The sequence below is a fragment of the Psammomys obesus genome, unplaced genomic scaffold (assembly GCF_907164565.1).
Source record: "Psammomys obesus unplaced genomic scaffold, mPsaObe1.curated_primary_1811, whole genome shotgun sequence".
NCBI classification, from domain to species: domain Eukaryota; kingdom Metazoa; phylum Chordata; class Mammalia; order Rodentia; family Muridae; genus Psammomys; species Psammomys obesus.
Genome location: NW_026589447.1, coordinates 4,050,207 through 4,062,761, shown reverse-complemented (window position 1 = coordinate 4,062,761; position 12,555 = coordinate 4,050,207). Strand labels below are relative to the sequence as shown.

Below are 12,555 nucleotides of genomic sequence, written 5' to 3'. Positions count from 1 at the left end.
GTTTTGATACCTGGATCTCACAGGCAAAAGAGAGAAGTGACTCTAAAGTTGTTACAATGGAGAGAACAACTGGTTCAGAAAAAGGGCTGACATGGACTCACTTTTCAGAATGAATTTTATTAGGAGAGAGAGCCTTGGGACTACTGTTGTCTCAAGGGTCCTTGAAATGGGAAAATAATTAGGAGTCATATTCTGTCATGCCAGAGACAACATAGTGGAGACTTAAAGGCTCAGAAAACCTCCTTACAGAAAAAAGGTGCCAAAAGCCTAGTCCTGCATTACTGACATTCCTGACACTGTCTCAACCAATCCCTTCACAGGAAGTACCTAGTCACCTCAAGCTCCACCTTAGAGAGCCATATCTGGGCACAAGCCAAGTTTTTCACAAACAGGTCATTTTCCCTATCCTATATCTACCAAAAAAAAATATTCCTCCATGGTGTGTCCTCTCCTTTCTCTGGCCTTGTCCCCTCAGGATGGTGAACTTGAGAGACCAAAAAGATTAAAAATTAGCAACTATTATTAAGGCCTGAACTAGGTGGGTGGAAGTGTCTAGTAATGCCCTGAGGGGAAGGACCACCTTGCTGCATTCTTTCCCTACCCACTAAGATACAGTTGTTAGGAAACTGGACCATCCCCCTAGGGAGGGACACCAAGTCATTATGGTCTGGGGACCTTCCTATAGCCAATCAATACAAAATGTAGCATTTTGACCAATAGATGCTTGCCAGTCACCCAACTAACCTGGACACAGCCTGCACCACTTTGGTGGTGGGGCTTGTGGGCCCAAGCTGCAGCTTGTAATTTACAGTAAAAAGAACCTCATATATTTACAGCGGAGTCTGTTTATTCCTGGACTTTTGGTGTTCGTGAACTGGGCAGAACAAACTCACCCTGGAGACCATTCCCAAATAAACCTGATTTTTTTTTTTTTTACTTTTAATTTGGCTTGAATTCATTTAATTTGTCATTGGAGACATTTTGAGATTTAAATATTACAAACCATGCAACCAGCATCATTGGCTAACTCTATCCCTGCAACAAACCCTAACTTGTTACAAGTGCAATCTATATCCAGAGAAAATACTTTTCAATTACCCAATCTCTGGGAATGGGAGAAGTAGAGAAGGAAATTAAACACTCCTCCAAGGTCATTGTCTCTTTAACATCCCTCCTCCTAAATAATAGAAACCTGTCATTTTGTCTCCTACTTCAGACTCTGACCTTGGCCTACAAGCTCCTTAATTTCACCCAACCTGGCCACTTTGGAAACTGCTGGCTGTGGGTCCCTCTTGGGACTAGCTCAGAACTGCCACTGACAGCTTCTGCAATGACCCTGTCAAATAACCTTACCTTACCATTCACCAACTGCCCTGACCCGGTGTTGCCATGACTTCCAATCTTTTCATATCACCCTCTTTGGCATGGCAAGCTGTTTCAAGGCTTTGGGGACACATTTTGTAGGCATATGAAGTTCCCTAGAATGCAACAAAGCTATAACCCTTGGTACCTCATCTCAGCACCAGTGCCATAACACCTCTATTCTTTGTGGTACTCTGGTCTACTGCTGCCTACCTTCTGGCTGGTCAGGAGTTTGCATGCTGGTGCTTCTCTTCCCCAAGTTGGGAGTGATACATGGAGAGGAGTCCTTACCAATTATGGTGGTGGGCTCTGTAACTGCCAAGCATAAGAGGGCAATTAAAATCTTTGCCCTCTTGGCTATTGCAGGAATCACTGCAGGTATTGGAACTGGGACAATGGGACTAGGCAACTCCTTAACCTTGTATTACCAGTTTTCTTCCCAGTTTATCCATGGCTTCCAGTAAGTGGCTCAGACTATACTAACTTTTCAGGGACAGATCGACTCACTGGCAGCAGTGGAACTTCAAAACTGAGGAGGATTGTACCTCCTCACAACTGAGAAAGGTGGCCTTTGCTTCCTCCTCCAAGAGGAATGCTGCTTCTATGTTAGTCAGTTGGGTATAGTAAAAACAAAATCTAACTACAGACAGACCTCCAAAAACAAAGGGAACAACTCAATGCCTTCAAACCTTGGGCATTTGAAACACCATATGGAAGTTGATTCTTTCTTTTCTGACCCCTTTGCCTCATTTTTTTGCTCTTAATATTTGTACCCTGCTTTATTAACTTCTCTACATTCCTTCAACAGCAAATCCAAAAAGTCTCTAACCAAACAATCAGTTATTCTTAAAGGATTATCAACCACTTGCCACAGAACCTGATGCTAACAACTGTTCAGTATGTCCTGATGGGTGAGAACCAGCTGTACCTCTAGAATGACAATGCCCTTAATCAGCAGGAAGCAGCTTAAAGAGAATGAGTCCCTCCTATTTCTCCCTCTCCATCATCCCCTTTCCTAGTTCCTCATTTTTTACAATAATCAAAAGTGAGGAATTTTAGCAATCAGGCACCTTCACAGCCAGCCCCAGGAATCTGGGGACAGCATGACACCTCATTAACAAATGGCCAAGATGCAACTCTGTAGCTGCAAGCCACATACCCTGGGTAACATTATAAAAGGAGTGATTCCCTTCCTCCACCTGCCACACCCCTCCCCTCCCTTTCCCCCTTGACCCAGAGACAGTCTTTGTAACACATTTCCTAATAAAATCTCCCTTGGGTGACTTGTCTTGTGGCTTGAATACCTTCATCACATAAATCTCAACAAGATGACCTATTTAAATAGGAAACAAAATTCAAATGGAAGAAAATATAATATAAATAACTTTAGATATGACTGGATGAAATAATCCCAAGACTGAAATTTTTAGACTTGAGTTTTTAAATCACCATAGCCTGTGGGAGATTTAAGAGTACAGGTTGAGGTCTATGCTACTGAACTGCTGGTCCACAGGTTTTCAAAGCTGAAGTACCACCAGCTCCTTGACTACCATACCACTAAGTGCAGTGCAACTTAGCCTCCTTGGCTAGAGATGAGCTTACCACCTTCAAGGAGCAGTTCTAGTTGGAAATAGGTGGACTTGTCGCTTAATGGAATCTAAGCACAAATATTTAATCCAACTCATCCTTGGTTCTTGAAATAACAACAACAACAATAATAATAACAACAATAAGAAAAAAATAATGATCTTCAAACAAACACTACCCCACAGACATGTTCTTTTGCTCTCCACTGTCCACATCTGTCAGCAATGAGGGACAGATGCTGGAGTGCCAGATCAAGAACATCCAATTTGGAAGCAATTATATGAAGTTATTTCTCAAATCTGGCCAAAGACTCAGAAGAAATCATAATATTTGGTCTGACATCTGTGGTTCCAGCACTAAGAAGGCACACATTACCTTCAGCTACAATGGCAACACATAATGATCAACATGGCTATTTTGTATATGAATGCTGAGTATGTACAAACTAACTGTGTAGCTAGAAAAACACCTATGAGTTAAAAACTATCAATGGCAAATGGTGGCAAGAATGATTGGGAAGGACTTTGCACAACCTTCTAAAAAGAAGGATTTCAGAAGCTACCAAGCCAGTAAACTGGGAAGACTAGGCTAAAATTGTTAATCCCACAGATCCCAAGTCTGAGGTCTGGGACAAGGCTTGAAAACATCTCTGACACTGTTGCTAAAATGCCTGAGGACTAGAATGATGAGGTGGATAAAGAGTGGGAATTACCTGTGGTTCAGAACATTAAGAGCAAGTGGAAGCCACAATAGATGAACAACCCTGATAACAAGGACGTGTTAGATAGACCTAGAAATGGACAGCCAAAATTCTGCCTCAGTGTCAATATCTTTTTATAACTTGGCCATACTCTGCCTAGATATCTGAGAAGTAGAGTGAGTCATCTCAGACAACTTTGTCACCAAAGGTCACAGAAGATTTTGATAAGACACAGACAAGATCAAGAAGGAGAAAGAGAGGACAGAGCACAAGGAGGATGAAGATGATAAGGCGAAGGAAAGGAGAGAAGGTACTGTTGATCAAGCCAAGGACCAGCTAGAGACACCATGTTGAATGCTTAAATAGCTGAGGCCTCAATGCTCCCACTATAGACATGACTATGATAAACAATGAGACTCAAGAACTTTCAAGGATTTTATTCTGGCGAATTTAGATTTGGGGCAAATTGTGGTGCCCTCCCACACACGATCTTCCAAACTTGTTTATTGCCTTTGGTTTTCGTTTAGTCTACACTCTTGGGATCAGGTTATGCCCCACTCTGAGTTTCTCTATATTATATGAAACAAAGATTTTTTTTTTCAGGTTGCACCCCACCTGGGAGGCTCCATTTTACAAGCATCTGGCTCCAATTTGAGGGAGAAGTACAAGTAACTTCAAGGTAGATCCAGAAGCTGTACCATCTATCAGGTACCACTTATCCAGCATAGACTAATAAATAACTTATTTCTGGGAATAGAAGAGGACCCACTCTACTGATATATTGGGTGAATTGAAACTGTGTGTCACATGTGAATATTAAGTTTCCTATAAGGAAAACCAGGCCCAAGAACTTATCAGACACAACAAACTAAGGAAAGGGTATACCTCCTTCACCTGGACCCCATTAAGTGATAGATACCTAACACTGTTGGCATGACTCCCACAACCTATCATCTGATGCCTAGTATACGCATGAATAACTGAGGACTCCTGACTATCCCTGGAACTTTGGCCTACTCAACTATCTTCCCATCAACCTCCTATCTTGTCTGGACCTGAACTTGAGTCCATTGTTTCCTGCTTTCAGACCTGGGTTTGCTATGCCCAGATTATAGGGTCCCCAAAGGCCACCAGGAGCCAAACCACATATGCAAGAGCAAAGAGCTTTATTTTGGCTTAAGCTTGGTTACTTCCCCTCACCAAAGCAGTGGATCAGAGAGCAGAGCCCCAAGCAGATGCAAAGCAAGGTTTTTATTGGGGTTTGAGAGATGTCTGGGAATTTCCAGTTTAGCAGTTACACAACTGGGTGATATTCAGCAAGGGCAAGCTTGTTACAAAGTAATTGGCTAACTAACATAAGTAACATTGAGTGGGCTGCATTCCTAACAAGGAGCATGACCTCAGGAATGTTAAGTATTTTCCTGTGCCATGAATGTTCTACTACAAGGTTGGTGGGCTGCCCAGCGCAGATGCCCCACCATGAAATAAGATACCTTCCCATTCTTGTGGTTATCCTCAGGCTGTTTCTTGGGTGGGAGGGTTTTATGGTCTTGTTCCTGGAATTGGTGACCTATGGCCTATTTTTTTTTTAAGTTAGCCCTGATCCTAAAGTGGAGACAAAATGGAATTCATGTCATCTTCTCAGGTTTAGCCTTTCACCTCATAGCTGGACCAACATTACTTTCAAAACTGACTCCATCACCTCCCTCCAGGCACTGTGTGGTTCACTATCCACACAGACTTTTTCTCAGTCCTCTTCTGAAACCTCACAAACTTTGTTTCAGTCTCGTTAACTCATTATCCACTGTACCTTTAGTCATCCATATAGATATAGTTACTGTGCTATGTGATGTGAGTGTTAATATTAGTAATTAAGATTGAAATGATGAACCAGCATTTTCCTCAGCCTACCTAGTGGGGTAGGCAGATTATGTGACAAATTACTGTTGTTGAGAACCCCAAACATTGTGAATTTATTGTTATCCAATAAATTCTAACAGGTAGAAAGACACAAACATGTTTACCTATGATTCAGATATTGCAGGTTAACAGCATTACCTATGCTTCTCTCTCTCTCTTTCTCTCTCTCTTTTTATTTCTCTGTCTCTCTCCCTCTCTCTGTCTGTCTCTCTCTCACTTTCTCCTCTATTCTCCATGATACCTCTCTCCTTCTCCTCACTTCTTCCTTCCCCTCTTCCTCCCCTGTTCCCCATCCTGTTCTGTTCTCCCTACTCCTTTCCCTATTCTTTTCCTTTTCTCGTTCCTCTCCTCCTCCCCTCTTATCTTCCTTTCCCTACTCATTCCCATCCCTCTTCTAAATCCTCTTCTTTTGCCCCTCTACCCCGTCTTAGTTAGGATTTCTATTGTTATGAACAGGCAGCATTACCACAGTAACTCCATAAAATAAAATATTTAACTGGGGCTAGTTTACACTTCAGAGATTTAGTCCATTACCATCATGGTGGAAAACATGGCAGCATACAGATTGGCAGGCAGAAGGAAGAGAGCGTGACACACTACTCCAACAGGGCCACACCTCTTAGTAGTGCTACTTCCTATGGGTCTATTGGGGTCATTTTTATTATTATAATATTTTATTTTTATTAATTACAGTTAATTCCCCTTGTTTCCCACCTGTAGCTCCCTTCTTCTTCCCCTCAGAATCCCATATTTCCTCCCTCTTTTCCACCCATGCCCCTCCCACAGTCCACTGATAGGGGAGGTCCTCTTCCCCTTCCATCTGATCCTACTCTGTCAGGTCTCATCAGGAGTGGCTGCATGGTAAGGCTGCACCCCCCTGAGGGGGAGGTGATCAAAGAGCAGGCCAATCAGTTTATGTCAGAGACAGTCCCTGTTCCCATTACCAGGGCACCCACTTGGACATTGAGCTTCCTTGGGCTACATCTGTGCAGGGGTTCTGGGTTATCTCCAGTAATGGTCCTTGGTTGGAGTATCAGTCTCAGAAAAGGCACCTGTGCCCAGATTTTTTGGTTCTGTTGCTCTCCTTGTGGAGTTCCTGTCCCCTCCAGGTCTTTCTATTTCCCTCTTCTTTCATTAGATTCCCTGCACTCTGCCCAGAGTTTGGCTATGAGTCTCAACACCTGCTTTGATACTCTGCAGGGTAGAAACTATCAGAGTCCCTCTGTGGTAGGCTCCTATCCTGTTCCCTGTTTTCTCCCTCTTCTGGTGTCCATCCCGTTTGCTTTTCTGAATGAGAATTGATCATCTTACCTATGGTCCTCCTTCTTAATTACCTTCTTTAGGTATACAGGATTTTAGTATGATTATCCTATATTATACGACTAATATCCACTTCTGATCGAGTATATACCCTGTATGTCTTTCTGCTTCTGGGATACCTCACCCAGAATGATCTTTTCTAGTTCCCACTATTTGCCGGCATATTTCACGATTTCCTTGTTTTTAATTGCTGAGTAGTATTCCATTGTGTAAATGTACCACAATTTCTGTATCCATTCCTTAACTGAGGGGCATCTGGGCTGTTTCCAGATTCTGGCTATTACAAATAAAGTTGCTATGAACAAGGTTGAGCAGATGTCTTTGTTGTATACTTGAGCATTGTTTGGATATATGCCTAGGAGTAGTATAGCTGGATCTTGAGGTAGCATTATTCCTAGTTGTCTGAGAAAGTGCCAAATTGATTTCCAGAGTGGTTGTACAAGTTTACATTCCCACCATCAGTGGGGAAGGGTTCCCCTTTCTCCATATTCTTTCCAGCATGTGTTGTCACTTGAGTTTTTCATCTTAGCCATTCTGATGGGTGTAAGGTGAAATCCCAGTGTCGTTTTGATTTGCATTTCCCTGATGACTAAAAAAATTGAGCATGTCTTTGTGTTTCTGTGCTATTCGATATTCCTCTGTTGCAAATTCTCTGTTTAGCTCTGCATCCCATTTTTTAATTTTGATTTGTTGCTGTTTAACTTCTTAAGTTCTTTATATATCCTGGATATTAGACCTCTGTCAGATACATGGTTGGTAAAGATCTTTTCCCAATATGTAGTCAATCATTTTGTTCTGGCCACAGTGTCCTTTGCTTTACAGAAGCTCTTCATTTTCTTGAGGTCCCATTTATCCATTGTTGATCCTAAAGCCTGTGCTGTTGGTGTTCTGTTCAAGACGTTGTCTCCTGTGCCAGTGAGTTCAAGGCTCTTCCCCACTTTTTCTTCTAACAGGTTTAGTGTGTCTGGTGTTATGTTGAAGTCATTGATCCATGTGGACTTTAGTTTTGTGCAGTGTGATATGTATGGATCTATTTGCATTTTTCTACATCTAGACATCCAGTTAGACCAGCACCATTTGTTTAAGATGCTATCTTTTTCCATTGTATGATTTTGGCATCTTTGTCAAAAATCAGATGTCCCTAAGTATGTGGGTTTATTTCACAGTCTTCTATTCGATTCCATTGATCCACCATTTGGTTTCTATGCCAGTACCATGCAGTTTTTACTACTATTGCTCTATAGTACAGCTTGAGATCAGGGATGGGATACCTCCAGATGATCTTTTATTGTAGAGGATTGTTTTAGAGATTCTGGAGTCATTTTTATTCAAACCACCACACCCTCCTTTCCTTCTCCTACTTTCTCTTCACTTCCTCTTCCCTTCTCCTTCTTGCCCTCTCTTCCTCCTTCCTCTCTCTAGTCATTTCCCCTTCATCTTCCCATTTTCTCTTCCTATCCATCCTCCTCTCCAACTTCCTCTCCCTCCCTGTTTCTCCATTTTTCTCTTCCTCCTTCTCCCACTCCTCTTCCTTGAGGTGTTTCCTCCCCACCTTCCTTCCTCATTCCGATCCTTCATTTTCCCCTTACTTTTTCTTATCCTATCCCTTTCCTTCCCAATCTCCTCTAACCAGCCATCCCTCCAGCCCCTACTCCTCTTTCTCACACTCTCTCTCCTTGCTCTCTCTTCATCCTCCCATTCCTTCCTCATTTTCCATTCATCTTCCCCTTTTTCTTATCATATCCCTCCTCCTCCCCAACCTTTTCTTTCTCCCCATCCCTCTATTCCCACCCTCCTTCTTCTCCCAGTCCTCCTTGCCCTCTTCCTCTTCATTTCATCCTTCATCTTCCCCTTTCTTTTTCTCTTCCTATCTTTCCTCCTCCCCAACTTTCTCATCCTTCCCATTTCTGTATTTCCTTCTTCTTCTCACACTCCTTCCTACTACTCCAATTCTTCCTCTTCCTTGTTTATGTTCTGCTGTGCGCCTTCTCCCCTATGCCTTCCCCCTTCTCTTTCTCATACCCCTCCTATTCTTCCCTCTCCTCAGTCTCTGCTTCCTCTTACTTCCCTTCTTTGCCTACTTGTTCTCCCTTGACTCCTTCCCTTTTCTTTTCCATTCCTTCCTTTTCATTTCTTTTGCTTCCCTTCTCTCCTCCTCGACTTTTCTTTATCCTTCTTCCCTCCTCTTTGTTCTTCCCCATGTTATCATCCTTGTCCCTCTTCCTCCTCATCCCTTTGTCTTCTTCCCCTTTCCCTCTTTTTCCTTCTCCCCTTTTCCTCTTTCCATCCTTCTCTCCTCCCCCCTTCCTTTTTCTTCCAAACTTTCTATTCCTCATCATCATCTTTCTTTTTCCTCCTGCTTTCCTTCTACTCCTGGCCTTACCTTACTTTTCTTCCTTTGTCTTACTTTTATTCTTTCCCTCCTCCACCAATCCTTCTTCTCTCCTTTATATTTCTCTCCCTACCTTTCCTCCTTCTTTTCTTTCTTGTCCCTTCCCTTTCTTTCACCCCTTTCTCTAGCCTTCTCTTTATGTTTCTTTTCCCTTCTCCTTTTCCTCCTTTTCTTCCTTCTCTCTTCCTCTCCCTAATGTTTTCTTCCTCCTCCTTCCTTTCTTCTTCCCTCCCCCCTCTTTTTCTTCTCTTCCCTCTCCTTCCTTCTTCTCCATCACCTGTTATTCCTCTCCTTCTCTTTCTTCCCCCTCTCATTCTTTCTGTTCCTTCACTTTCACACATTTCTCTTCCCTTCTCCTTTCTCTTCCTCTTCTTCTACTTTTATTCTCTACTCCTTCTTTCACTATCCTTCTCTTCCTTTTCTCCCTTCTATTCCTTCTCTCATCCACCTCTCCTTCTCTTCCTCCACCTTCTCCACTCTTCCCATTTTCTTCAACCTTCCCCACTTCTCTTTTTATACTCCATCTCCCTTCTCCTCCAACTTCTTCTGCTCCCCATCTCTCTTCTCTTCTTCTTTTCCATTTTCCTTTATTTTGTTTCCCTCCTTCTCTTCTTTCTTCCATCTCCTCTTCTCTTCTTCCTTTCCTCCCTCCTCCACTACTTTCTTCCCCTCCTCTCCCCTCTCCCCCTCTTTCTCCCTGCCAATCTTTTCACCTTCCTTTTCTTTCTCCTCCTCCTCCTCTTCTTCTCTTCCTCTTCCTCTCCCCATCTCTACCCCATGCTGCTTCTCCTCCCTCTCTGTAACGCATCCTTCTCTCCTTCTCTTTTTCCATTTCCTCCTTTTATCTTCTCTCAATCAGTCCTCTTCATCATCCTGTTTAATCTGGGGAGTAAACTCAGGGTCTTCTTAGCTATATCTATAGCATTTGTACACTTTCAAAAGATTTTTAAATTATGTGTATGCATGTGTTTGGTGTATATCCATTAGGTTGAATGTTTAGCACTAGAAATGGGGACATTTTATCACATAATAAGTACATTTAGTAGAAACTGATAATATGGAAGGGATAGAAGCACCCACGTTCAAGAAATGTCAAATAAGCAACAAAAATTTTTAGTGAATGTTAATTTGTTGTTGAATTGTGACATATGATGGTAAAGAAGCCTTTAATTTATTTTCTGTTCACAACAATAAGCAAACTGAAACATTAAGCCCTGTTACACAGTTTTGAAAAACATCAACTACACAATGAAAACAGCAAACAGAAATGTTTACTGATCTAGGATATAACAGTGAGTGGTCAGCAGACCCTCACAGGGCTTTGCAATAGTACTAAGCAGAATTCACTTTGTTAGTTGTTGGCACTAAACACAGAGGTGGAATTCTTTGCCAGGTATTGGAGGAGCTTGTGCAGATAGCTTGACAGTAACATAAGACTCTGCCTATTAAGGAGTGAATAGGCCAGTGTAGTCCCAATTCTCACAAATAATTTCAGGAGGTGTACAAGCCCATAAACCTGAGGCATTGGCATATCAGGATCAGCCAGGTAGATTTCGACATACTGGAGTTTTTCAAACTGGCAGAGTAGCTGGGTGCCCAACATTATGTTGAAATACTCTTTTACTCAAGCTGCTAACTTGTCAGCAGAATTATTACCTATTATCAGTATTTCCCTATGACTTCACAAAAGTCACATACTGTGAGAGAATGGTATCCACATTTTTCTTAGCAGGGATTTGGAATAACTGTTTCTGCTTATTTACCAAGCCCCAATCCTCAACAAGACAGGACTTTAGTTTTTCGGGAACCCTCACTTGAACTCCGGTTCTCAAAGCCCCAGTCAAATTTTGGTGAGGGATCAGGGTTACTTGGCTGGTACCACTGTTAAGTCTGTTTACTGGAGTATTCTGCATGTTCTTTGGCACTGATGCCTTAGGCAAGAATCCTGAAGAGGATTTCTCCTCAGGGAAGCCTTTTTCCATGGAGCAAAGAGTATTATCCAGGCACTCATTCCCTACTGCATCATCTTTCTCAGCAGTGCAGCTTCTCTGGGAACAATGACACCTCTGCCCAGAATGGCCTTTTTCAAAATGGCAACTCTTTTCTGCCATGTGTACTTTCTCAGAAGAGAGCTATCTCTCTGCAGGGTAAATTTGCTTAGCAAGGTTACCGCTCTCTCCAGAGTGAACTTTCTCTGGAGAGCGAAATCTTTTTGTACGAGGACCTTTCTCTGCTTGCTAATTTTTTTTTAAGAGGGCAAACTCTATTGGCAGATAGATGTTCTTCTACAGTGTGTGTGGTTTTTTTTTGTTTGTTTGTTTTTTGTTTTGTTTTGTTTTGTTTTTAGAGGCCGACCTCCCCCAGTGTGTTGGTATTTCCATGCAGAGGGTCCCCTTTGTATACAGTTAACAGTCTCTGCTGAGCCACCCACCTCTTCCGAGTGAGTTTTCATCGGAGGATGACCATTCTGGGTGTGTCTATATTACCCTGTGGAGGGTCCCCTCTATGCATAATTACCCTTCTCTACTGAGCTACCCTCCTATGCATGATGGCTTTTTTTTCCCCAGAGGCTGACCTCTGCCTGTGCAGTGATCTTTAACTGTGGAGGGTCCTTTCATGGCAGAGTAATTCCTTCTTAATGAGCTACCCTGCTCTGCAGGGAAGCTTTTGTTGGGGTGACCTCTCCCTGTTAGCCAATCTGTACCTGCATGGGTCTCCTCTCTTCTTTCTTCAGAGGCCAATCTCTGCATGTGGGGCAATCTTTCACTCCAGAGCGTACTGCAGAGATATCCCTTCTGATAGAGCTGAACTCCTCTGCAGGGAGATTTTTCCTCAGAAGCTGACCTCTGCCTGTTGGGAGATGTTTCCTTCCAAAGGCTGTTCCCTCCACCGAAATACTCCTTCTGATCAAGGGAAATTCCTCTGCAGGGCAGCTTTTGTGGATGCAAACTCGCTCTGTGGGGCAATCTTTACCTCCAAAGGATCTTTTAACTATGCTATCCTTGTCAACTGAGCAACGCTTCTTCACATGGTTCTTTTTCTGAGAGTGACCTCTCCCTGCAAAGTAATCTTTTATTTGCAAAGGTCCTCTGTCTGCATAGCGCATTTTCTCTAAATGACCCTTTTCTACCAGGTGACTTTTTCTGGTGGGCCAGCCTCTCCCTGAAGGGCGATCTTCCTTGGTAGAGTCTTCTTACTACAGAATGGCTTCTCTCTATCTGGTGATACCTCACTGCAGAGCTAAATTTCTTGGCCGAGGGGCTTTTCTCTCTCT

At 42.7% G+C, this 12,555-nt stretch overlaps 1 pseudogene; it reads right to left on the bottom strand.

Annotated features, from left to right (window-relative positions):
- Positions 1-10,592: 10,592 nt before the first annotated feature.
- LOC129675018 (mortality factor 4-like protein 2) lies at positions 10,593-11,392 on the bottom strand (annotated as a pseudogene).
- Between the last annotated feature and the right edge of the window lie 1,163 nt (positions 11,393-12,555).